Here is a 27,598-nt window from a genome sequence, read left to right as displayed (position 1 = left end):
AGTTAAGACTGGGCCGATTATAGAGAGCCATATTGGCCACGGTAGGATTTCTTCTTTTATTAAGTGACATGGGTAGCCACAGCAGAGTTTCAGCAGAGAACTGCCATCATCCATCTCGTGTTTCAACACACCCCAGTATTCTTGCCTGGGAAATCCCATGCACAGAGGAGTCTCATGGGCTACAGTCCATAGGGTCGCAAAGAGTCGGACATGACAGAGAGGGAACATACACAGTATATATTGTTACAATACATAACCTGCAACATATTATAATACCAGTGTATTTATACAGAGAACACACAGAATACATACCTTGCATATATACAGCAATATATGTATATACACACACATATAGATTACAACACATATACAAACACATATAGCTAGATATACTCAATAGCTAGTTATGGACACATATATACATAGGTAGATACAGCCATGGAGAAGGCAATGGCACCCCACTCCAGTACTCCTGCCTGGAAAATCCCATGGATGGAGGATCCTGGTGGCTTCAGTCCATGGGGTCGCTGAGTCAGGCACGACTGAGCTACTTCACTTTCACTTTTCACTTTCATGCATTGGAGAAGGAAATGGCAACCCACTCCAGTGTTCTTGTCTGGAGAATTCCAAGGACAGGGGAGCCTGGTGGGCTGCCGTCTCTGGGGTCGCACAGAGTCGGACACGACTGAAGCGACTTAGCAGCAGCAGCAGCAGATACAACCACAGCAAATATATATGCTGTGGTTGTATCTGCTGCTGCATATATATATATGAAATTGAACTGGTGAGATTCCGAGAAAACTGCTACCAGGAGCAGGACTGTGAGGTTGGAGGAGGCGCAACCAATTCTGCCAGAAAAAGAAAATAACCTGGCATTTCATGAAGCAAATTAAAGTCCAAGTGTTTGGGGAGCGTCTCAGTGTTTGTCTTTCTGGTGAACTCCAGTGCTCTTGGCCATGGGCCCAGGCTGGAGAACCAGTGCAGGAAGGAGGCAGTCCTAGGCACCCAGCCTGCCGAGATCACACTTGTAACACTCCTCTCATGGGTCTCTCAGCCAAACATTGCTCAAGGACTCCAGAGGCAGGAAAACACTGTTCTGTTTGTGTTGGAAGTTCGGAGAATTTGTCTGAAACAGAGAGAAATTCCAGACTTTTAGAAGTTTATCTTTTATGTTTGGGAAATAAATAAAAACAGGACTGGTGTGTGGAAAGTCTTAGAATGTCCTAAGGAGGTGACATGGTCACATAAACATAAAATAAATAAGATATGTGAGGGGCATTTAGGAGGGAGTATCACAGAACACAGTGTCCTGGTTAATTTATCCGAATTGGACTTGACCATCTCTTACCCTTTTCACTAGGTGAAAAAGCATGGACTTTCATTTGATGGTTGGCTTTTGTTGTTTGCTGCCATCTGGTTGATTTTTAAAGAATCAATATTTAGACTTTCTATGAAGATGGCATATTGAATATAGAGTTTGTTCCTCTGATCCACAAAAAGAAAGGTGATAGGGAAAAAATAAGTTCAATGAATAAAGAAATAAATAATAAATTATATCATTAATATATTATATGTTATATATATTGATATATAGGTGGTCAAGAATCTGCCTGCAATGCAGGAGCCACAGGAGATATGGGTTCAATCCCTGGGTCAGAAAGAACCTCTGGAGGAAGAAATGGCAACCTACTTCAGTATTCTTATCTGGGTAATCCCATGGACAAAGGAGACTGGGCTACAATCAATGAATACATACATATATGGAACAAATAAACTAACATATACATATATGTTAGTCACTCAGTCATGTCAGACTCTGCGACCTCATAGACTGTAGCCCCCCAGATTCCTCTACCCATGGAATTATCCAGGCAAGAATACTGGAGTGGGTTGCCATGTCCTTCTCCAGGGGATGTTTCCAACCCAGGGATCGAACCCAGGTCTTCTGCATTGCAGGCAGATTCTTTACCATCTGAGCCACCCGGGAGTGATTTTATAAAACCACTCCCAAGTTTTATATACATATATGTATATATACATGTATGTATGTATACACATAAGATGGCAAGAGTGAACAATGACATTTTAGGAATCAGCAAACTAAAATGGACTGGAATGGGTGAATTTAACTCAGATGACCATTATATCTACTACTGTGGATAAGAATCCCTTAGAAGAAATGGAGTAGCCATCATAGACAATGGAAGAGTCCGAAATGCAGTACTTGGATGCAGTCTCAAGAATGACAGAATGATCTTTGTTTGTTTCCAAGGCAAACCATTCAGTATCACACTAATCCAAGTCTATGCCCCAACGAGTAAGGTTGAAGAAGTTGAAGTTCAATGGTTCTATGAAGCCCTACAAGACCTTCTGAACTAACACCCAAAAAAGATGTCCTTTTCATTATAGGGGACTGGAATGCAAAAGTAGGAAGTCAAGAAATACCTGGAGTAACAACAAATTTGGCCTTGGAGTACAGAATGAAGCAGGGCAAAGGCTAGTAAGAGTTTTGCCAAGAGAATGCACTGGTCATAGCAAACACCCTCTTCCAACAACACAAGAGAAGACTCTACACATGGACATCACCAGATGGTCAACACTGAAATCAGATTGGTTATATTCTTTGCAGCCAAAGATAGAGAAGCTCTATACAGTCAGCAAGAGCAAGACCAGGAGCTGACTGTGGCTCAGATCATGAACTCTTTATTGCCAAATTCAGACTTAAATTGAAGAAAGTGGGGAAAACTTCTAGACCATTCAGGTATGACCTAAATCAAATCCCTTATGATTATACAGTAGAAGTGAGAAATAGATTTAAGGGACTAGATCTGACAGAGTGCCTGATGAACTATAGATGGAGGTTCGTGACATTGTATAAGAGACAGGGATCAAGACCATCCCCAAGAAAAAGAAATGCAAAAAAACAAAATAGCTGTCTTTGGAGGCCTTACAAATAGCTGTGAAAAGAAGAGAAGTGAAAAGCAAAGGAGAAAAGGAAAGATATAAACATCTGAATACAGAATTCCAAAGAATAGCAAGGAGAGATAAGAAAGCCTTCCTCAGTGATCAATGCAAAGAAATAGAGGAAAACAACAGAATGGGAAAGACTAGAGATCTCTTCAAGAAAATTAGAGATACCAAGGGAATATTTCATTTGAAGATGGTCTCAATAAAGGACAGAAATGGTATGGACCTAACAGAAGCAGAAGATATTAAGAGGAGGTGGCAAGAATACACAGAAGAACTATACAAAAAGATCTTCATGACCAAGATAATCACGATGGTGTGATCACTCGCCTAGAGCCAGACATCCTGGAATGTGAAGTCAAGTGGGTCTTAGGAAACATCACTAGGAACAAAGCTAGTGGAGGTGATGGAATTCCAGTTGAACTATTTCAAATCCTAAAAGATGATGCTGTGAAAGTGCTGAACTCAATATGCCAGCAAATCTGGAAAACTAAGAAGTGGCCACAAGACTGGAAAAGGTCAGTTTTCATTCCAATCCCAAAGAAAGGTAATGCCAAAAAATGCTCACGCTATTGCACAATTCCACTCATCTCACAAACCAGCAAAGTAATGCTCAAAATTCTCCAAGCCAGGCTTCAGCAGTACATGAACCGTGAACTTCCAGATGTTCAAGCTGGATTTAGAATGGAACAATATCTGTTTCCAAATCAGGAAAAGAGTATGTCAAGGCTGTATATTGTCACCCTGCTTATTTAGCTTATATGCAGAGTACATCATGAGAAACGCTGGACTGGATGAAACACAAGTTGGAATCAAGATTTCAGGGAGAAATATCAATAACTTCAGATGACACCACCCTTATGGCAGAAAGTAAAGAGGAACTAAAGAGCCTCTTGATGAAAGTGAAAGAGGAGAGTGAAAAAGTTGGCTTAAAACTCAACATTCAGAAAACTAAGATCATGGCATCTGGTCCCATCACTTCATGGGAAATAGATGGGGAAACAATGCAAACAGTGACAGACTTTATTTATCTGGGCTCCAAAATCACTGCAGATGGTGACTGCAGACATGAAATTAAAAGACGCTTACTCCTTGGAAGGAAAGTTATGACCAACCTAGACAGCATATTAAAAAGCAGAGACACTACTTTGCCAACAATGGTCCATCTAGTCAAGGCTATGGTTTTTCCTGTGGTCATGTATGGATGTGAGAGTTGGACTATAAAGAAAGATGAGTGCCGAAGAACTGATGCTTTTGAACCGTGGTGTTGGAGAAGACTCTTGAGAGTCTCTTGGACTGCAAGGAGATCCGACCAATCCATCCTAAAGGAGATCAGTCCTGGCTGTTCATTGGAAGGACAGATGTTAAAGCCGAAACTCGAATACTTTGGCCACCTGATACAAAGGGCTGACTCATTTGAAAAGACCCTGATGCTGGGAAAAATTGAGGGCAGGAGGAGAAGGGGACGACAGAGGGTGAGATGGTTGGATGGCATCGCCGACTCAATGGACATGAGTTTGAGTGAACTCCAGGAGTTGGTGATGGACAGGGAGGTCTGCCATGCTGCAGTCCATGGGGTTGTAAAGAGTCAGACATGACTGAGCAACTGAAGTGACTGACTGATATATACAAAATGTGTGTAATTGTGTGTGTATATATATATATATACATATATATATATACACACACACACAAATATATATATAGCCAGGAATAAAGGAGGAAATAGTATCTTTCTTGGATAGTGGGTGGAATAAAGACACAGGTGTGTGGGAAGGCCTGCAGTTTGAGCCTCCTGGGCTCTGAGTCTGGAGTGGGGCTGAAGATTCTGCTTCTGAAAAATAAATCAAACCAGCCCCCAACATGGGGATCCAGCAAGGCTGACTACCCAAAGCCAGCAGATGGATTCATCAGGTTTTCCCACTTATGAAAAAGGGAGAAAATGACTGTTGCCCTCCCCCACCTAAAACTCTGCATTTGAGCCAATTTGGGTCTGAGAAAGCACAGAACTCACAGCCATCGCCTCTCAAGTAGGAATGGAGTCAAGCAACATGCTGACCAGGAGACTGGATCTACAACACTCCCATTAATAATATATGTGGAACAGGATTCCTAAAATGCTTGGGTGAGATCTAGGGATCTGTACATGGCCTGGGAGCAAGGAAAAGGCAACTGTCAAACCATTAGGTAAGGTGGGATTAATACAGGTGGAGAGAGAGAGGATAAATATAGTTCTCTCATTTAAATCTAAGCCTAAGCCTAGCTCTAATTCTTGGCCAACTCCTAGTGGAACAGAAGCCAGGAATTAGAAATGATTGTACCTCTAGAATTGGAGATATACTGGATCAAAGACTAGGAGGACTGATTAGAGGCATATGTATGTGAAAGAAGCAGCTAGATTCCTAGGGCATTCCTGTAGCCAAAATGACATAATTACTCTTCCGTCTTCACTCATCCCATGGCCACAGAAGACTTTAAGTTTACCATTGAGAACACTGAACCAGGAGACCCTGGGCTCTGGGGCACCAGGTATAGCCGAGGAAGGATTCAAAGCTAAAACTACTGAAATGAGAGTCCAAAATCCTTTTTCCCCTCAACTCCTGTCAGTCAGGCTTATACCCACAGGCAAGAGATTGGCGCATACAGAAACTCCTCAGGAGACAGATAAGCCCAAGTAAAAAGACCTACAATTGCTAGACAATTAGAAATTCTGCAAGAAAATAGCTGATTATTTGTTCAAATGCCTGAGAATGAAGTTCACCACTCACTAAGGCTTACCTCATGCGTTGGACTTCCAATAAGCTTTTAAGTGCCTAACTTTTTGATGTAAATGGATGGAAAAGAATCATCTTTTATTTTTTTTTTTTTAACAATCACTTCTAATATAATAAGCAGACCAACACAATTATTTCTTAAAAAGAAACCAGGAAATAGATAAAATGTGGGAAGCCAAATAAATCAAGGGAAAAAAACATTCCTGAAGAAGTCAAAGGTATTGCATCTATGAAACAGGAGCAAATACTATTTAAAAGAAAAGTCGCAAAATAAGCAATAACAACAACAACAAAAAAACCTCTTCAAAATTAAAAATCTAAACTAATCTGTTCTAAGGAAGGAAGGGAGCCTCTATAAAGACAGGCAGGTAGGTAACTATGCTATGTTATGCTAAGTCACTTCAGTCGTGTCCGACTCTGTGCAACCCCAGAGACGGCAGCCCACTAGGCTCTCCCGTCCCTGGGATTCTCCAGGCAAGAACGCTGGGGTGGGTTGCCATTTCCTTCTCCAATGCATGAAAGTGAAAAGTGAAAGGGAAGTCGTTCAGTCATGTCCGACTCTTAGCGACCCCATGGATTGCAGCCTAACAGGCTCCTCCGTCCATGGGATTTTCCAGGCAAGAGTACTGGAGTAGGGTGCTGTTGCCTTCTCCAGGCAGGTAACTAGGTAACAAACACCCAGTTCAAAGTAATATTCTAGAGGGATTTAACTGTTAATCTCTGATTAATAAGGAAAGGAAACAGGATGGAAGAGCAACATACAGGGTGTACATCTCTATCTATGATGGCTTATTTCTTAGAAAACACTTTAGAAGCAAATATGTCACCATTTGACAAAGCTTTTTTTTTCTTTTTTTGATTGTGCCAGGGCTTACAGGATCTTATTTCCCAACCATGGATTGAACCTGTGCCTTTGGCAGTGAAAGCCCAGAGTTCTAACCACTGGACAACCAGGGAATTTTCACTGATAAAGATTTGGGAAACTCTCATATCATTTCTTTTCATGCTATCTGTATTTTAAGTATTTCATGTAAGTTTTTTTTTATGTTAATTTTTCAACAATCCACTTTTCGCTACAATTCTTATATTTTTTAAAAAATTCTAAGTACACACATATATAAACAATTGAAAAATACTTAGACGACATTAGCTTCACTACAAATTATCTCATACATGGAGCTTCAGTTATTTTAACTTTGAGAATAAAACTTCAGATGCATAAAATAGCTAGATGTTTGACTATCCTGAATAAGTTTTTGTTGTTGCTATTAACTAGTATCAATTGAATATCTACTACATGGAGATGACTGTGGCAGGTTTTCTTCTACACAATACATTACAGAATATGTTCCCAATGTCAATTACTCATTTGCACTGTATTAACTGTGGATTCTGAATAATTCCCTAAATTTCTGATTCTTGTACAAAGGCCAATGCATTTCTTTATTGATTCAAACTGTGGTTACAGTGAGAAAAGTGGAAAAAACACTCTTCTCTAAAGCTTGGGAGGCTGTGAACACATTCTTTTAACTTTCCTTCCAAAAAAGATCTATTGAGTAATTATAATTGAGTCTGCTGGCTCCACAGATCTCTGCTTAGCTGAGAACTTTTACCAGAAAGCATTTTATGACACCAACCAGCACCACCAATCCACTTGGATTAAATCAGATGCTCCTTTTCAACACTGTGGTCTTGGCATGCTTGTGTCTTAGACCCCTTCCCCATCGGACCACCTCCTCTATACTTGGAATTCCTGTTTACTTCTTCACCTGCCCCCAAAGACTGGGATCTCTCTAAGGAGGTTCATTGTTTTGGTCACTGTGGTATTCCCCAACTTGTAGCTTAGGGCATGGCGCATAGTAGGTGTTCAATAAACACTTCTTTGAATGAATGGGTAACTAAATGCCAGCCTTCGTTTTCTGCCATTGCCTGGATAGATCTCGATGCTGCAGCTTGGTCACAGCAGAGCAAAGACAACGTGGTCCAAAGTCTTCCCTTATTACATCTATCTCGTACAACTATAAAACACTGCAAAATGCACACCCAGCAGAAACTAATTACTGCATGGTCAATTTACAGTAAGTGCTTTTGGAATTTGCCTCAACTGTGGTATCAGAATTTGAAGGTTCCAATTACTGGGAAAACAATTCCCATTACCAACAGAAGAATCAGGAGGAGGAACGTTCAACTAGGTTGGCATATGAACAGCTTAGTGTAAATAATGGATTATCAGAATTTCTACATCACCAAGAGAAATGGCAAAGAAGAACAAAGTCTCTGTCCAAATGTTCAGGCCCTCATTTCCTACTTTTCCAGTAAATTTGTCTTAGCTGCAATACTTAACATTTGCATATCTCAGTTTCTATGGAGGCATATTAGTCTTCCCAAAGCCTTATAAAATCAGAGCCTTAGGCATCTTAGATTACACTGTTTCTTAACATTTTCTGACTCATGTTCCTCAGAATCACACTATTGAAAAATCTGGGTCTCATCCACCTTTTATAAGAAGGCAGTGAATAGCATACATTGAAATAAACTATTATTCTATTTATCATCTACATTAAGAACTTAAAAATTGCAAAGGTGAGGTTTATATTATTATTGCTATTTACAGTGGGTTGATACTGTCCCTCCAAAAAATTCATGTTCACTTAGACTCTCACAATGTGTTCTCTTTGAAAACGTAATTAGTTAAGGACTACAGATGAAACCATTCTGGTTTAGGGTGATTTTTCCAGTAGTCATGTACGAGTGTGAGAATTGGACCATAAAGAAGGCTGAGTGCCAAGAATTGTTGCTTCTGAATTCTGGCGCTGTAGAAGACACTTGAGAGTTCCCTGGACTGTAAAAAGATCAAACCAGTCAATACTGCAGCAGCAGCCATTGGAAGGACTGATGTGGAAGCTGAAGCTCCAATATTTCGGCCACCTGATGGGAAGAGGCAACTCACTAGAAAAGACCCTGATGCTGGGAAAGATTGAAGGCAAAAGGAGAAAGAGGCAGCAGAGGATGAAATGATTAGATAGCATCACCAACTCAATGGATATGAGTTTGCGCAAACTCCGGGAGATAGTGAAAGTCAGGGGAGCCTGGTGTGTTGCAATCCATGGGATCACAAAGAGTCAGACCCAACTTAGCAACTGAACAACAACAATTAAATCCATTAACTTGTATCCTTATGAAAACAGGGAGGGGACAGAGAGACACATAGGGAAAAGGCGATGAGAAAATACAGCAGCGGAGGTCAGACTTCAGCTGCCACTTCCCAGGAGCCTCCAGAAGCTGGAAGAAGCAAAGAAATATCCCCGATTATAACCTCTGGCAGGAGTGTAGTCCTGCTGATATCTTGATTTCTAATCTACAGAACTGTGAGAGTCTAACTTTCTGTTGTTTAAGCCACCCAGTTTTGGGTACAGCATTAGAAAACTAAAAAACTGGTTTTGAAAGCACCAAAGCAGTAATTGCATCATTGGTTGAAAACGGTAAAAAATAATATTACATTAATAAAAAGACAATTCTTTTTACTTCAAGAATACTTCAGTATTCTTGCCTTGAGAACCCCATGAACAGTATGAAAAGGCAAAAAGATAGCACACTGAAAGATGAACTCCCCAGGTCAGTAGGTGCCCAATATGCTACTGGAGATCAGTGGAAAAATAACTCCAGAAAGAATGAAGGGATGGAGCCAAAGCAAAAACAATACCCAGTTGTGGATGTGACTGGTGATAGAAGCAAGGTCTGATGTTGTAAAGAGCAATATTGTATAGGAACCTGGAATGTTAGGTCCATGAATCAAGGGAAATTGGAAGTGGTCAAACAGGAGATGGCAAGAGTGAATGTCGACATTATAGCAATCAGAGAACTAAGATGGACTGGAATGGATGAATTTAACTCAGATGACCATTATATCTACTACCGTGGGCAGGAATCCCTCAGAAGAAATGGAGTAGTCATCACAGTCAACAAAAGAGTCCAAAATGCAGTACTTGGATGCAATCTCAAAAATGACAGAATGATCTCTGTTCGTTTCCAAGGCAAACCATTCAATATCACAGTAATCCAAGTCTATGCCCCAACCAGTAATGCTGAAGAAGCTGAAGTTGAATGGTTCTATGAAGACCTACAAGAACTTTTGGAACTAATACCAAAAAAAGATGTCATTTTCATTAGAGGGGACTGCAATGCAGAAGTAGGAAGTCAAGAAACACCTGAATTAATAGGCAAATTTGGCCTTGGAGTACAGAATGAAGCAGGGCAAAGGCTAATAGAGTTTTGCCAAGAAAATGCACTGGTCATAGCAAACACCCTCTTCCAACAACACAAGAGAAGACTCTACACATGGACATCACCAGATGATCAACACTGAAATCAGATTGATTATATTCTTTGCAGCCAAAGATGGAGAAGCTCTATACAGTCAGCAAGAGCAAGACCAGGAGCTGACTGTGGCTCAGATCATTAACTCCTTATTGCCAAATTCAGACTTAAATTGAAGAGTGTGGGGAAAACCACTAGACCATTTAGGTATGACCTAAATCAAATCCCTTATGATTATACAGTAGAAGTGAGAAATAGATTTAAGGGACTAGATCTGATAGACAGAGTACCTGATGAACTGTGGAAGGAGGTCCATGACATTGTATAAGAGACAGGGATCAAGACCATCCCCAAGAAAAAGAAATGCAAAAAAGCAAAATGGCTGTCTGAGAAGGCCTTACAAATAGCTGTGAAAACAAGAGAAGTGAAAAGCAAAGGAGAAAAGGAAAGATATGCCCATTTGAATGCAGAGTTCCAAAGAACTTCAGGAGAGATAAGAAAGCCTTCCTCAAAAAAAAGAAAAAAAAAAAGAAAGCCTTCCTCAGTGGTCAGTGCAAAGAAACCGAGGAAAACAATAGAATGGGAAAGAGTCTCTTCAAGAAGATTCTCTTCAAGAAAATTAGAAATACCAAGAGAACATTTCATGCAAAGATGGACTCAATAAAGGACAGAAATTGTATGGACCTAACAGAAGCAGAAGATATTAAGAAGAGGTGGCAAGAATACACAGAAGAACTGTACAAAAAAGATCTTCATGACCCAGAAAATCATGATGGTGTGATCACTCACCTTGAGCTAGACATCCTAGAATACGAAGTCAAATGGGCCTTAGGAAGTATCACTATGAACAAAGCTAGTGGAGGTGATGGAATTCCAGTTGAGCTATTTCAAATCCTAAAAGATGATGCTGTGAAAGTGCTGCACTCAATATGCCAGCAAATGTGGAAAACTCAGCAGTGGCCACAGGACTGGAAAACGTCAGTTTTCATTCCAATCCCTAAGAAAGGCAATGCCAAAGAATGTTCAAACTAACACACAGTTGCACTCATCTCACATGCTAGTAAAGTAATGCTCAAAATTCTCCAAGCCAGGCTTCAGCAATATGTGAACCATGAACTTCCAGATGTTCAAGTTGGTTTTAGAAAAGGCAGAGGAACCAGAGATCAAATTGCTAACATCCGCTGGATCATCAAAAAGGCAAGAGAGTTCCAGAAAAACATGTATTTCTGCTTTATTGACTAAGCCAAAGCCTTTGACTGTGTGGATCACAATAAATTGTGGAAAATTCTGAAAGAGACGGGAATACCAGACCACCTGACCTGCCTCTTGAGAAACCTATATGCAGGTCAGGAAGCAACAGTTAGAACTGGACATGGAACAACAGACTGGTTCCAAATCAGGAAAGGAATACATCAAGGCTGTATATTGTCACCCTGCTTATTTAATTTATATGCAGAGTACATCATGAGAAACGCTGGGCTGGAATCAAGATTGCTGGGAGAAATATCAATTACCTCAGATATGCAGATGACACCACCCTTATGGCAGAAAGTGAAGAGGAACTAAAGAGCCTCTTGATGAAAGTGAAAGAGGAGAGGCAAAAAGTTGGCTTAAAGCTCAACATTCAGAAAACTAAGATCATGGCAGATGGTCCCTCACTTCATGGCAAATAGATGTGGAAACAGTAGCTGACTTTATTTTTTGGTGCTCCAAAATCACTGCAGATGGTGATTGAGGCCATGAAATTAAAAGACGCTTACTCCTTGGAAGGAAAGTTATGACCAACCTAGATAGCATATTCAAAAGCAGAGACATTACTTTGCCAACAAAGGTCCATCTAGTCAAGGCTATGGTTTTTCCAGTGGTCATGTATAGATATAAGAGTTGGACTATAAAGAGGGCTGAACGCAGAACAATTTATGCTTTTGAACCATGGTGTTGGAGAAGACTCTTGAGAGTCCCTTGGACTGCAAGGAGATCCAACTAGTCCATCCTAGGGGAAATCGTTCATTGAAAGGAGTGATGTTAAAGCTGAAACTCCAGTACTTTGGCCACCTGATGCGAAGAACCGACTCATTGGAAAATACCCTGTTGTTGGGACAGATTGAAGGCAGGAGGAGAAGGGGTTGACAAAGGATGAGGTGTTTACATGGCATCACTGACTTGATGGATATGAGTTTGGGTAAACTCCAGGAGTTCGTTATGGACAGGGAGGCCTGGTATGCTGTGGTTCATGGGGTTGCAAAGAGTCGGACATGACTGAACAACTGAACTGAACTGAAAAAGATAATAAGAAATAATTTTATCACCGAGATCAGTATGAGGAAGCAGAAATTCTTAGAAAGCATTCAGAAAACTGGGTTTCCTTTTGCCACAGCCATGGTCTGTGGTAAATATAGAATGAAAATGTACTGATTGGGTGGATAATCAGTATTGGTCTCAAATGACAAAAAAAAAGTGGTCAACTGAATATCAGCTTGAATACATCCTTTCAGATAGAGGGTTTAAAATAAAACTGATAGTGAAATGAGGAATTGCAGAACTCTATAACTGTGTTAGTTGCTCAGTTCTATCTGACTCTCTGAGACCCCATGGACTGTAGCCTGCCAGGCTCCTCTGTCCATGGGATTCTTTGGGCAAGAATACTGGAGCGGGTTGCTACTCCGTTTTCCAGGGGATCTTCCTGACCCAGGGACTGAACCCAGGTCTTCCACATTGCAGGCAGATTCTTTACCATCTGAGCCATCAGGAAAGCCCCATTAAACCTTGGGAATCTCCAGGCAAGAATACTGGCATAGAGAGCCATTTCCTTGTCTGGGGGATCTTCCTACCCAGCAATCGAATCCTGGTCTCCTATATTGCAAGCAGATTCTTTACCACTGTGCAACCAAGGGAAGCCTAATTATAGGACCTTTTTATATAAAAATGTAAGGCATTATTATATAAAAGTACTGGGTATCATTAGCACTTCTCCAGAGCTCACGCATTTCAGACATTTCTCCAGGGCTGGCTCATCACCACCCTGTCCGTTGGACATGCTGCTGCTCTCCATGAAATGGAAGGCACATACCAGAATGGAAGCTCCGAAAGCATGGGGAATTTGACCTGTTTGTTTGATGAACCGTGCCTGGCACATACTAGACACTCAGTAAACACTTGGTGAATTACAGGAAACTGAGACTTGCTCAAGGAAACACAGCTAGTGCACAATGAAACCTGGACTCCAAGATTTGAGCCCAGGTAATATTATTTCTGGAATCATACTCTCAACCAGCATCCCAACCTGCCACTGACAGTGCAAGCGGAGATTTAAATCTCAACATATGTAAACAAACCAACGCTAACCATTTCAGAAAATCTGCAAAATAGAGAATAGGAAATAATCACCTGGTAACCTACCACTCTGCTGGTCAGCATTGACATTTTGTTAATATTTCCTCCTAAGGCTCTTTCCTTGTGTTGTGTGTGTGTGTGTGTGTGTGTGTGTGTGTGTGTGTTAGTCACTCAGTCGTGTCCGACTCTTTGTGACCTCATGGACTATAACCTGCCAGGCTCCTCTGTCCATGGAAATTTTCCAGGCAAAAATACTGGAGTGGGTAGTCATTCCCTTCTCCAGAGGATCTTCCCAATCCAGGGATGGAACCCCGTTTCTCCTGCTTTGCAGGCAGATTCTTCACCATCTTTGTGTTATATATATTTTCCCCAAAGGTATATTAAAACTCTAAATACAGATTCTGCTTTTAAATTTAGCGTTCTAGCAGATCATATTTCTATGCCATTATAAATTCTTCATAGATAAAGCATCACATGCTGCACTGAGAGGTTGTTACCTGCTTTACTTCTATTCCCAGGCGTTTGGTGTAAGTCATTTTCACTGTATATTTTGTCCCTGCAAATAGTTCTCCGGCAAATATCTTGGCTCATAATCTTTTCATAATATTTATTACAATATTTAACATACTTATATTAAATATAAACTTTGAATACATATTTACAATAATAAAATATCCTTACGGTAAATTCTTAGAGCGAAAAAGACAAAAAAAAGAAAGACTCCTAGGTCAAGTGGTACAAAATTGTAAAGGCTCTTATTAGTAATACTGACAAAATGATTTCCAAAATGGACATGCCTATTTATCCTTTCATCAGCCATATATGGAAGTGGGAATAGGTTATGATGGATCTTCTGTACTAAATACACTAAAATACTAATTTCATAAGCAATAAATGTTATCTCATTATTTTAATTTGCATTTCCTACAGGAATATATATGTATAGGAAAGTGAGTGGGTGAAGTTTTTATGTGTATGCAAAATAGAGAAAGGAAAAGAACATATCTATACTCCCACCAATTCACTCCCAGAGAAACAGTCAAGAGAAATCAGTGTGTCTACCACAGTTGTTTTGCTCATAATACCCTTGACTGGAGACAACTCAAATGTCTATCATGAGTAGAATGGAGAAAGCAATTCGAGTATATTCACAAAATGAGACACTACAGAGAAATTCTAAAAAGAATGAATTGCTACATGCAACAACATGGCTACCAGATGTTGCTGTTCAGTCACTAAGTCGTGTCTGCCTCTTTGCGACCCCATGGACTGCAACACGCCAGGCTCCCCTGTCCTTCATTATCTCCTGGAGTTTGCTCAGATTCAGGTCCATTGAATCGGTGGTGCTATCTAACCATTTCATCCTCTCCGCAGATATGAGTGTTACATAAAAGAAGTCAGGCACAAAGGAAATACTGCACAATTTCATTTATACTGTGTTCAAGGACAGGCAAAACTAACCAATGATAATGCAACTCAGAATAGTAATGGGGAAAGAGAGAGTGGGTATCAGTGGAGAAAGGCAGGCTTCTGGGTGCTGGAAAGCTTCTAAATTTTGATCTGCATGCTGGGCAGATGAGCACACACAGGTGTAGAAATTCATTGGGCTTAAAATTAGCTCAATTTATCATATAAAGCTTATACCATTATATAGGTAAAACTGTAAAAATAAAAATAAACAACAAAGCATGGATTTTGAATGACCACATAAGAATACAGACCCTCCCGTAAAAGTCCTTTAAGCTAAACGGTTCATTGCTCCATTTTATGGGAGTAAGAATTGGCTTTGGGATGATATCATGCTTTGCTGTTCAGGGAGTTCAATAATGAGCTCACTGAACTATTTACACATATGTTTGAAGGTTATAGAAAACTGGAATGGTGCCCAAAAGACTTAAAGAGTAAAGGAAGTCATTTTAGCAATTACCATCTGGCAAATCTACCACTTCAGTTATTATTTAAATAACACTTTAAGGAACAAAAAAATGATAAGCATAAAAAGGAAAAAAAGCATCATGAAAATCTTCAGTAACTGGGGAAAGACACAATACCCTGAGTCAGAAGAACTGCATTTTCATCCTAGTTCTACAATAAATGATTTCAAACACCAGTTTCTCTGGTTTTCTTCTCCCTTTTTCTTTTCAGTCTCCTTTAGTGCCTCCCAATCTTCCTGTCTTCCTTTAAATGTTGGTGTGCCCCAGGGCGTGTCTCCCTAGATAATTGCATATAATTTTAGGACCTTAAGTACCATCTGTAAGCCAATGCCTCCCAGATTTATATCTCTGGACTTGACCTCTCACCTCAACTTCAGACTTTTGTGACTGCTAGCTTGACAACTCCATTAGGGGTCTAATAGACATCTCAAACATAAGATCTTGATTTTCCATACATTCTCCATTCCCAGCTTCTCCACTTCAGGACAAGATAACCACACTCTGCTCAAAAATCCCAAACCCAAAAATAGAGAAAGATCATAAAATGAGAGACAAACCCACTCCTATTTTCTCTTCTACTCATAGTACTTATCACCACTTTCCATTTCATATATTAATATTTTTATCATCTGCCTCTCCAAAACAGAATGAAAGCAGGGACTGTGATAATTGTTGTATTAACAAAGTGCTTAGTATGTTGTGGGCTTCCTTGTAAAGGAAGGGCTTTCTTCCTTTCTTTACAGCTAGTAAAGAATCTGCCTGCAATGCAGGAGACCCGGGTTTGATCCCTGGGTTGGGAAGGAAGGTCTGCTGGAGAAGGGAGAGGGTACCTAGTCCAGTATTCTTGGACTTCCCTGGTGACTCAGCTAGTAAAGAATCTGCCTACAATGCTGGAGACCTGGGTTCCATCCCTGGGTTGGGAAGATCCCCTGGAGAAGGGAACGGCTGCCCACTCCAGTATTCTGGCCTGGAGAATTCCATGGACTGTTCCATTGGGTCTCAAAGAGTCGAACACAACTGAGCGACTTTGATTTAGTATTTTGTAGGCATCTGGAATACACTGGTTCAATGAACGATTGATATATTGAACATCGTATATTTCTGATGAAAAAATTACTGATAAAAACTTTAAAGGACCGCCTTTAGTAGTACCGTCATCACTGGGTTGCTGTGAGGTTTAAAAATGAGATACGCTATGTGTGTGCTAAGTTGCTTCAGTCATGTTCAACTCTGCAACCCTATGGACTGTAGCCCGCCAGGCTCCTCTGTCTGTGGGATTCTCCAGGCAAGAATACTGGAGTGGGTTGCCATGCCCTCCTCCAGGGAATCTTCCAGACCCAGGCATTGAATCCGCATCTCCTGTAGCTTCTGCGCTGCAGGCAGATTCTTTACCACTAAGCACCAGAGAAGCCTGAAGTACACTATAGAAAATGTCATTTTTTGCAATAAATGGCAGATTGCTCTGCTGGTCTCAGAGGACAATGGTCTCACAACTCCGACACTGACTTCTGTAGGCAGAAGTCAGAAAGTTTGTGTTTAAATCCTGACTGTGTCCATGATTACTGGGGGGCCCTTAGGTTCTGTGTGTAATCTCTCTGGATCTAGGAACTCTCATCTATAAATTGAAGGTAATGAAACCTGCCTCACAAGGACAATGCAAATCTCTTTAAATGATACAATGTTTAGGAGTATGCCAAGCAACTACACGGTCTTCCAAAAAAAAAAGACAAATGACCAAAAAAACAAGCATCTGCATTTATGTAAATTATGCTGTGTATCATTATGCTTTCATGAGAGGCCAAGTATTATTTTTAAATAATATTTACTTCCCTATTTCTCTTTATAAATTTAAACTTACTGTGGAAATTGTAAACTATCCATAAAAAAAATTTTTTTAATGAAATTTACCTAGAATTCTTCCTCCCAGAGATAACCACTGCTAATATTTTGGTTATATATTTTTCAAGTCTTTTTAATGTACGTATCTGCATGTGTGCATGCTCAGTCACTCAGTTGAGTCCAGCTCTTTGCCTATCTATGTTGTATGGTGTTTTACTCTGTCGTGTTAACAATGTCATACAAATTCTTAAAGCCCATGGCTTATAAAATCTGTATTTATTTTTTCTGAACTCTTATTGACGGTCTATTGGGTTGATTTACACGTATATAACTATAATATTTTTAATAATTTTTTGTGATTATTTCCATAGGTAAAATTTCCAAATGAAATGCTTGGATAAAAGGGGGTTAAACTTTTGAAGCTTTTGATGCATCTTGCCAAATTTCTTCCAAAAAAAACCACTGTGCCAATTTACACTAAAGCCAGCAGCATATTATTGCCTATATCATCACATCTACATGAAATATTGAATTTCAGGGTGGGAAAAAAAAACATGAATACCATTTTGATAAATAAACAATTTCTATTAATTTTATAATATTTAAAACTATACTTTAATATCAATTTTTAGTAATGACATCATTATATTTATAAAAATTTGTTTTATGATATTTTTGTTTTCAAAAGAAAATTTTTTAAATCCACCATCCAGTAATAGTGATTGTCAAACTCTTGCTGAGTATAATTCCAGACACCTCTCTATGGATAGAAAAACGTAAGGACAAGTTGGTAGTTAGGTGAGGAGGGGAGAAAGAAGGGGGAAAGAAGTTTTATTAGAAATACAGGCAACTCTCCTTATTTGTGGATTCTGTGTTTATGAATTTCCTACCTGCTGTGCTGTGGTTATCATTTCACAATATATGCAATATAAACCCAATAAATTAAATTAAACATGCCCTTGCAATGCGCACACACATGAGTACCAAACCACATGACACATGACTACAAGTTCCCCCAGGACTGGGACAGGCCTGGGCAGCAACAGCTATCCTTGTCAGGGAAAGCCAACCACTCAGGGACCACTGCTCCAAGTCCAGGAGCCCGCACTGCATGGCGCACATTGACAGTCTGAAGCTGACCTAGAAAGAAACAGCTGCCTTGCTGTATTTCACTGATTCTAAGACACACACTATTTTCACATTTTAACATCTCTGAAAATGAAGTGTGCCTTATAATTGATGTCACGCCAAGGCTTAATTGGTAGAGGTTTTTGTTTCTTAGAGATATACAAAAAATGACAGTGCAGTTACAGATGATGCCTACAAATGATGGCATCTTTGAATGAACAGACAACAGTGCCCTAGACCTGGAAAAGCAACCCATCAATGATGCAGGGGGAACTGTGGGTGATTGGCAGGCAGAGAAGAAGGTTTGGGTAATTGGTGCAGAAAATGGCAAAGGTGAGTGAGTAGGAGGATTCACAATCACAGACAAGGAATATTTTAGTTGAAAGACTGCTCAAAGGTCACTTGTCCGTGATCATCATCTTCACATATTTGAAGGGCTGCCATGTGGAAAGAGGGAACACACCGGTGCTCCGCAACCCCTGAGGACAAATCAGGACCAACCAGTGCAGTAAATGATGTGGCTTTGGCCTCAAAAAAAGCCAGAATTTAAAAGTTTTTGTTTTCTGAACAAATTGGATGAACCTCCATGTGAAGAAGTAAGGTTAGTTGGAAGAAGTCAGCAAGAGGCATGATGCTTTAGAAAGCATCTCTGCCTTCAAGTTGAGATCTGACAGAGCAACTTCCCTTCCAGTTTAAAGAAATGAAAACTTGGAAAATATATACCCATTTTAGCCCTTACCCATAAATTATTTTATATAAATAAATGGAGATATGTGTATAAGGAGGTTAATTGCAGAGTAAGAAAAATTCGATCAATATATCCATTCACTGGGATATGGTTCAATAAATACAGCATGATGAAATATACAACTGTTGAAGAGAACCGTTATGAAAGCCACGTACCAGCAAAGTAAACTGCATGTGGTGAAGTCTTGACACAAAACCATATCTTCACTGATTGCGAAAATCTCATGTCTGCACATAGACAAGGGCTAGAAACAGGAAAACAGGTTATTCTTCGAGGGGCAGAATTGTAGGTTAGTTTTCTCTGTTTTTAATTTTTGATTTCTGTTATTGTTGTGCTTAAGCAATTTATGTTGTGGGGAAGTTAGTACCCGCTACTACTTTGAAGGACACAAGGGGGTGGGCCTCTCCAAGATGGAAAAAAAAAAAAAAAAAAAAAAAAGGCACGGTAAGCTCCCAGTGCTCCTTTCCAAAGCATTAATATTTATAAAAGATGATCTTAAGTTCATTGGACCTAATTACTCAACAAATAGACCCACTAGGTATTTCTAGGTATTTCTTTCAGACTAAAGATTCCATAAAAAAACTACCAAGACAATGAGAGCAAAGTGAACCAAGAGATTTTTGGAAACCTCTCATAGTCTCTACATTCGAAGAGTATAAAAGGCAAAACTGGATGATTAAAAATCAATGAATCTAGTGTAATAAATCATATAATCTACACGAGCACAAAATAGATGTGGGAGACGGGAAGAGAAATAATCTAGCTATATGGAAAGCATCAAGGTAAGCTACATGGAAAGAATAAGTTCTGAGGGTGTTTGTTTCATTTCACCTAAATAACAAATGCTCTAATGTTTAAAAATCAAATAAACTGGTTTATATTGAGTGATCACAATCTCCTCCCCCACTCACCACCAAATCCTCAGTCCTACTCCCTAGAACCTATTTCTTTCAAACATTAATATCTTACCTACTTTTCCTGGTAATTATCTCATCACTAAACAAGATACTCACACTGCTATATCTTGCTTTATACATTTAAGACCTTCTATATTGACTTCCAATATTAATCAGTCAATCCTAAAGGAAATCAATCCTGAATATGCATTGGAAGGACTGATGCTGAAGCTGAAGCTCCAATATTTGGCCACCTGATGCAAAGAACTGATTCACTAGAAAAGACACTGATGTTGGGCAAGATTGAAGACAGGAGGAGAAAGGGATGACAGAGGACGAGATGGTTGGATGGCATCACTGACTCGATGGACATGAGTTTGAGTAAGCTCTGGGAGTTGGTGATGGACAGGGAAGCCTGGCGTGCTGCAGTCCATGGGGTTGCCAAGAGTCAGACATAACTGAGCGATGGACCTGAACTGAAGAAAAGATGTATAGTGGATAAAATGCTTGCATCTTTCATGTCAGAAAATATGTAAATAATACCTTATACTCTGAATTGATAATTTGCTGTGTATAATACTAGGTTGACTATAATTATCTCTTTCAATTTTGAAAATATTGCTCTCCTGTTTTCTAGTGTTGCTATGATTAAGTTTGAAGCCATTCTGAATTCTGAATCTTGTCTCTGTCTCTCTTTGTCTCTCTCTCGTATTTATTCCAAGTGTTCTACAATTTCACACTAATGTGCCTGGAGGTAAGTAAGGTCTTCTTGCTGACTGTGGGCTGAGCAATCAGGAACCAGTCAATACAGAAGTTCACATACTTCAGTTAGGGAAGACATACTCACATTAGACCTCTGATCAGTTAATCCTTTCCATTTTCTCTGTCTTCTCTTTCTGAGTCTCCTAATGTACTGATGGGGGAGTCCCTGGGTTAAGCTTTTAATTTTCCTGTTTTTCTTCCTTCTTGTCCATCATTTTTCCTTTTGGTGGGTGACAAAGTCACCTTTCAACTTTTAATAAACTTTTTACTTTTTTAGAGGTGTGTGAAATAAAAATGATGTCTTTCCCCCAAAAGAGCTCTTTATTGTTCTGTTTCCTTTTCCCAAGTATCCTACTGATACTTTAAATGCATAACAAATTTTCTTACCTTTCTGAAGATATTAGTTGTAGATGTTTTAAGTTTTCCCCTGATGCCAGCGTGGTTTGTTTTATTGAGTTCCTTTTCGTTGTTGTTTTCTGTTGGTTTGTTTGTTTCACTGGTTGGTTCTCTGGGGGATTTGGTACATTTTTGTCACTTTCATGTGGAGGGCCTTCCTTAAATACCTGGATTGCCCATTTGCTTTTTTTTTTTTTTAAGAGCAAAGCACCAAATGTTTATCTGAGGCACTGTGAGCATGGGCAGAGACTTAATTGCTGGGTTTTACTTGGGATAATGAAAGGGCACGCCATCCTTGTGGATGGAAAGCTCCATTTGTCTGTCTCTGCGAAGCTCTCCTTTAGAGCTACTTTGTTTCACTACAAAATGATCTTTCAATCTGCTGCTCGAGAGCTTCAGAAAATAGGTATATATGCTGAGATGCTGGCCTTCTGGGGAAACAGGGAAGGGTGCTGATGGCCTTGCAGTTTGTTATATGAAGCACTCTTAATCTTCTGTTCTAGCCTCATCCCATACCCCCTCACTCTCCCCAGACCTTGGTGTCCCTGAGAACAGAGTCCCACGAGTTTAATTTTCCAAAGGTGAGGAAGGGACCACCTAGAGGAAGGGTAAAGGAGGGAGCCAGGTCTGCCAACCCCCAGTTTCAGCCTGCGTGCCCCCCCTCAACCTTCCACTGCTCCTGGTGTTCTTCTCGCAGAGCCTCTCAGAAACTCCAGGGGCAAGTCATCTGCAGGCACTTAAGTGGGAACTTTCTCTGCTCTGCTAAGTGGTCTGCCGTGCCTGCATCTGTTTCCTATCTTCAGAACAGTGGTTGAACCGTTCCCTTCATTGCCGTCTCTTCCTACTCATTTTGTCCTTTGCAGACCAGTGTATTTTCTCTTCTGCCACTATTTCAAGGGTATGGGAGGTGGGGAGGGAGAAGAGAAAGGCATGTGTGTGGACCTTTGCTATGACTAACTGGAAGCCTCATGTCAATTTCCAAGATACAGTGGAACCAGCCAAGTGGAGAACCTAAATGAGACAGTCCAGGGAGAGTCATATGTGCTGGGTCTCTAGCAGATGTAAAAAATAAACTCTCCGTGGATGAAATCTTCTGCCTGCTCCAGAAAAGACACTGAAGGAGCATAGCACTCAGTTTTCAAGCTCAAGATCTGGAAGGATATAGGCTTCATCCCAGGTCACTTACTTAGTAGCTGGGTATCTATTGGGGAAATTTAACTACTCTGGTTTCCCCATCTGTCCAATAATGAGTATAATCAAACCTACCTGATGCCTGTATTGAGCACATTAAATGAGATGATGCCTTGTGAAGACTTAGCACCATATATAGCAAAAGAGTAAGGACCAGACTATCATCATCACCATCACCATTAACAGCGTCATCATATGCCTACACAAATACACTGTAATAGGGAACATTTGACTGAAGAGACAAAAGTAATTTAGATGAGCAGGAAAAAAAAAAACTGTACAAAGAGTCAGTGATGGCATCGTGAATTCCTTACACTGGATTATGTTTACTGAGAAAACACCAGAGTTAGTTGAAGGAATAAACTAAATATGAGTATTTGTATAGATATTACTTAGGAATCTCTCACATAGGCATTTACTAAGTGATAGCTATTATTATTATATGTCATAAGAAAGAGACAAAGAAGACACTTTGAAAGTTCAGAAATGGGAAGCTGGGATTAAACTACAAAAGAGATTGACTGGCAGGTTTAAACACTGGCTTAGAAGAACACTCTGATATATCAGACAATCCCTGGGAATGACGAGGTACCTGGTTATGTTCTCCTATAGGACCGGGTACTTACCTCAGTATGTCTCATTCCCTGGCTGAATTTGCCTTTATGTTCCCAGCACCCAGCACAGGATCTCACATATAATCATTTTTGATAGGAACCAAAAACTGCTTAAATTATCTCCATAACCATTTTTAAGAGCAAGCACGAGGATATAGGAAGGACAGAAAATAGCTGGTTTGGCACACCCCCAGATATTTCATATCCATATTTTTTTTTAAGTTTTCTTGTGCATGAATCAGGTACATTGATCAGCACTAAAATAAACAAGTCACTTTGACTCCCACTCTTTCCACAGATCTTCAAGGTTTCCCGCATGGCACCAGTGATAAAGAATCTGCCTGCCAATGCAGAAGATACAAGAGAGGTGAGTTTGATCACTTGATCAGGAAGATCCCCTCAACATGGAAATAGCAACCCATTCCAGTATTCTTGCCTGGGAAATTCCATGGAGAGAGGAGCCCGGAGGGCTACAGTCCATGGGCTTGCAAAGAGTTGGACACCACTTAGCACACATACACAAGGCTGGCTGAGCCCACCTGGAAATGACAGTATTGATTTCCTTCTTTGGAAAAAGATTGATAACAAGAATTTCAGGAAAGCCCTACAGGGCTGACTGTATTTCTTTTTACCTCATGCATTTACCATGCTTTTCTCATTAGCCAGACATTTTGTCACAGATTATTAAAATGAAACAACGCTTGTTAAAACAAATGGAAGAAAGATGCTCTCTGTAATGGCTTGAATTTTACTCTTTGTAGACATGCCAAATTGCAGGATTATACAATGTTTCCTGTCACCAAAGGGAATGAGTGACTTTGTCTGCACGGTCCCCAAAGTCAAGAAGAATCCTACGATGAAATCTTATATTTTGAAGGTGTATTTATAGCTCTCAGCATGCTTTCATGCACTTATATCATTTGGTTCTATCAAGCCATCGGTAAGAATAGTTCCATTTTTGTAATGAAAAAATAAGGACTCAATGAGGTTTAGGTGATGCAAATCAAGGGATTGAGAGTACATAACATGGCTGAAAAGTAGCTGGAAGAGCAGAAGTTGGGAAGAAGGAGGTCTGGGTGCCCTTCTTGGCCCTGAGTCTAATAAACTGTGCAACCGCGGGCAAGTTGCCTCATCATTCTGGGTCCCAGCTTCCTAATTTGAGAAATGAAAAGGCTAAACAAAGCATGGTCCCGATACTAATACTCTGAATTGCAGAATCCGGATTTACTAAACTCTTTCCATAGTACAGCACAAGTTAGATCACTCTCTGGGATTAAAACTCTTCTGTTACTAATGAACCCAATGGATCTTTGTTTCTCAGTTTCTAGTTCCTCACTTTGATCGACAACAAACTATTAATATATACAAATAGATTGAGTACCTGCTATCTGTCAAGGATGATTTGTGGTTGTTCAGCCGCTCAGTCATGTCCAACTCTTTGAGACCCCATGGACTGCAGCACGCCAGGCCTCCCTGTCCTTTACCATCTCCCAGAGCTTGCTTAAACTTATGTCCATTGAGTCGGTGATGCCATCCAAACATCTGGTCCTCTGTCATCCCTTTCTCCCACACCTTCTATCTTTCTCAGCATCAGGTTTTTTGGTTTTTTTTTCCAATAAGTCAGCTCTTTTCCAATGAGTCAGGGATGATACAGGGCAGTAATGACGCCAAGGTGAAGAGGCCTGGTCTCTGCCCTCAAGGAACCTACTGCCTAGAGGAGACACAAGAGCAGATATAAAACTATGTTGTGACTACAGCAATGGGGAGACTGTGTACAGAGGTCTCAAGGAAGCATTAAAAAAAAAATAGCCAACTCAGGTCTGTCGTCCTTAAGGAGTGATGTTTGGGTTGACTCTTGGTGATGGATTGAAACAGACATTGTGGTGAGTAGTAGCAGACACACAGTTGGGAAGGCAGGGTGCATCCAGAGAACAGCCAGTCCTTCTGCAGTGGGGATGGAGCTGGTAGAAGGAGCCGTGCACAGAGCAAGGCTGAGGTTAGAAAAGTGGACCAGATCCAATCACGCTGACTCTGGTTGATGATGCGGTTCACCGGTTTCATTCATTGACATTCTCCCTTGCTCCCAAAAGGATTTGAGGTGGTTTAAAGGACGGTAACAACAAAGAGCAAAAATTCAGATTGGCTTAAATAATAAAGGGGTGTATTTGGTTCAGATTAAGGAGAAGCCTACTGAAGCCCTAGTCAACTATTTCAGTGATCTTCAGACCCTTCGGATGACTGCCCCCCTCTATGAATATGTTTCTTTGAAACAGGCAGTTGATAAAAATCAAGTCTTTTGTCTTTTACAAGGACAGTGAGGATGGCATTGCCATCATTGTGGGGATAAAGGCCAGTCCTCTGTTGGGAGAATGCGATGTGCTCCAGGAACGGGAAATGAGCTCTTCCTGCTCCCCAGGTTCTGTCTTTGTGTCTGACGGACTCAACACAGACTGCCTTGTCTCGATGTCAGCTCTGATGCCGACTAGCTGTGTGACTTGAAGACAGTAGACCAACCTACCTGTTCCTTCATCTGAAGGAAGAAATGACATAACATACCTAAACAAAAGGCCAAAGTAATGCATATAGAAACATGTCATGCGGGGCCTACTATGAAGTAGGATTCCGAAAATAATGTAAGTCTCCCTCCTTGCTCTCCTTAGAATGCAATATATATTTTCCCATAAAAGAAGTAAAAGTAAGTAACCTCTAACAACTTAACAATTTTAAGATATCTTCTCTCTTTAATATTATAATCTGGTCAGCCTTCTACATCCAAAAAAAAAAAAATCATGAACATGTTTAAGAAAAAAAAAAGAACATGTTTAAGTAAAAAGATGACAAAGAAGTTCATTTTATTCTGGAAAGGGTTAATTATTGTGCACTAAACATTTAAATTTGTATCTTAAAATTTTTAATTTAAAAAACAATCTCAGTCCTTGTAGTTTATTTGTAAAGTTTGGCTAAGGTTTACACTTAGAACAAATATTTTTGATTTATTATACTACTAAGTCAACCAAATCATTGTGTGTGTAAACTCAGTCTCCATATTTTGTAAATGTATTTTTTCTAGTGTCTTGCTCTATGTGATTTTCATTGTTTAATTTTTTTCTTTATTGCTTTTTAGCAGCTGAGTGCCTCTTAAACCAAGCAGAGAAGACTGGAAAAAAAAAAAAAGCATATCCTCAATCATGGGTTTGAGGTCATTTGATCCTAGTGATCTTTGGCTTTCCAAAGATTAAAGCCAAATTTAAAACAGAGTAATTTTCCAGAACTAGCAACAAAGAGATGGTTTTGGCTCAAATCCATCCACTATGAAAGAATAGAGAAAATTCAATATTATTATTTATTCCAAGCCCTAACTAACACTTTTGCACGAATATCAGAACTCCAGGTTAATATTCTCTTTCACTTAATATTATCCAGGGTTAACAATTATTGAACAGGGCCAAGCATGATGGAGAAAGTAAAGAACTCTGTACTTAGCATCATCTATGGAGAATTCAGTATATGCCACACATTTGGAGTTCAGGTATAAATCATAAAGTGTACAATAAATTTAAAGTAGAAAAAGGCAAGCCAGGTAAGGGCATTTACGGCAGGTAGGAGTGCTAGTTAACAACAAATGGGGAAAATAATAAAAACTAATCACAAGGCTATCAAACCTCAGCATTCATTTTTTTTGTAAGAGGCACAGGGTGTTAACTACACCATAGGCCCCAAGACATCATACAACCCAACAAAAAAGATAGGGCTGTTGCAGCTTTTCTTGAATGGTAGGCATTCTAGAACCACACACTCTGAAGGGCCTCTGATTAGACAGGCCATCTGGGAATCATCATTGAATCTCCCAAAGCTATTCTTTATCTCCAGAATGAAAATCATGGTTCTATCACTCCCTACTGCACGGGTCATAGAGGACATCAAAAGAAAAAGGGCTGCATAGAGTCACTGACTTGATTTCACAACTCAACCACTTCTTTCTCCTCTCTTGGCTTCTGGGACCACACACTGTCCTATTTCCTTCTAATACATCAACTATTTCTGGCCAGCCTCCTATGCTGGTTCTACTTTTTGATCTCTAAATTTTGGAGTACACCAGAGTTCAGTCCTCATTCTTTTCTCTGTCTCCAGGCTCTCTCTGGATAATCTCAAAGTTTTAGGTATGACTCATTTTGCTGATCATTCCCACATTTGTATCTCCACTCCTAACTGCCCTTCTGATCTCCAGATGTATAAACTCACTGAAACTTGACATCTAACAGGTTATCTTGAACTTTATTCGGCCAACATACACCTCTTGGTCTTCCAGCACCTTCCCTACTTTCGTCAATGTCATCCACTTAGTTGCTCCAGTCAATAAACGCAAGGAATTATCTTGAGCCTCCTCTTTCCCTCTTACCTCACATCTAATCCATCAGCAAGATCTATCAACACAACCTTTGAAACAGATCTCAAATCTGTCTACTTCTTTCTATTTCCACCCCTTGCCTTTGTCCAAGCCATCATATTTGCTCTGAATATTCCCAATCAACGCTCAACTGATTGCCCCTATTTACCTATTGGCCTATACAATCTTATTTTTTATGTTTATTATAGTCTTAAGACTAAGATGGCAATGGCACCCCACTCCAATACTCTTGCCTGGAAAATCCCACGGAACCTGGTGGGCAGTCCATGGGGTCGCTAAGAGTCGGACACG

The 27,598-nt window shown here is 40.0% G+C and overlaps 1 long non-coding RNA gene across 1 annotated transcript; it reads right to left on the bottom strand.

Annotated features, from left to right (window-relative positions):
- Positions 1-758: 758 nt before the first annotated feature.
- On the bottom strand, positions 759-27,575 carry LOC112586143. The gene is made up of 3 exons (XR_003110518.3): positions 24,281-27,575; positions 19,196-19,284; positions 759-1,126 (listed from the first exon to the last, which is right to left on the bottom strand). It is a non-coding gene; the product is annotated as an uncharacterized LOC112586143 (long non-coding RNA).
- Between the last annotated feature and the right edge of the window lie 23 nt (positions 27,576-27,598).

The sequence above is a fragment of the Bubalus bubalis genome, chromosome 7 (genome assembly GCF_019923935.1).
Source record: "Bubalus bubalis isolate 160015118507 breed Murrah chromosome 7, NDDB_SH_1, whole genome shotgun sequence".
NCBI lineage: Eukaryota > Metazoa > Chordata > Mammalia > Artiodactyla > Bovidae > Bubalus > Bubalus bubalis.
This window is presented reverse-complemented; position numbering and strand designations above follow the sequence as displayed.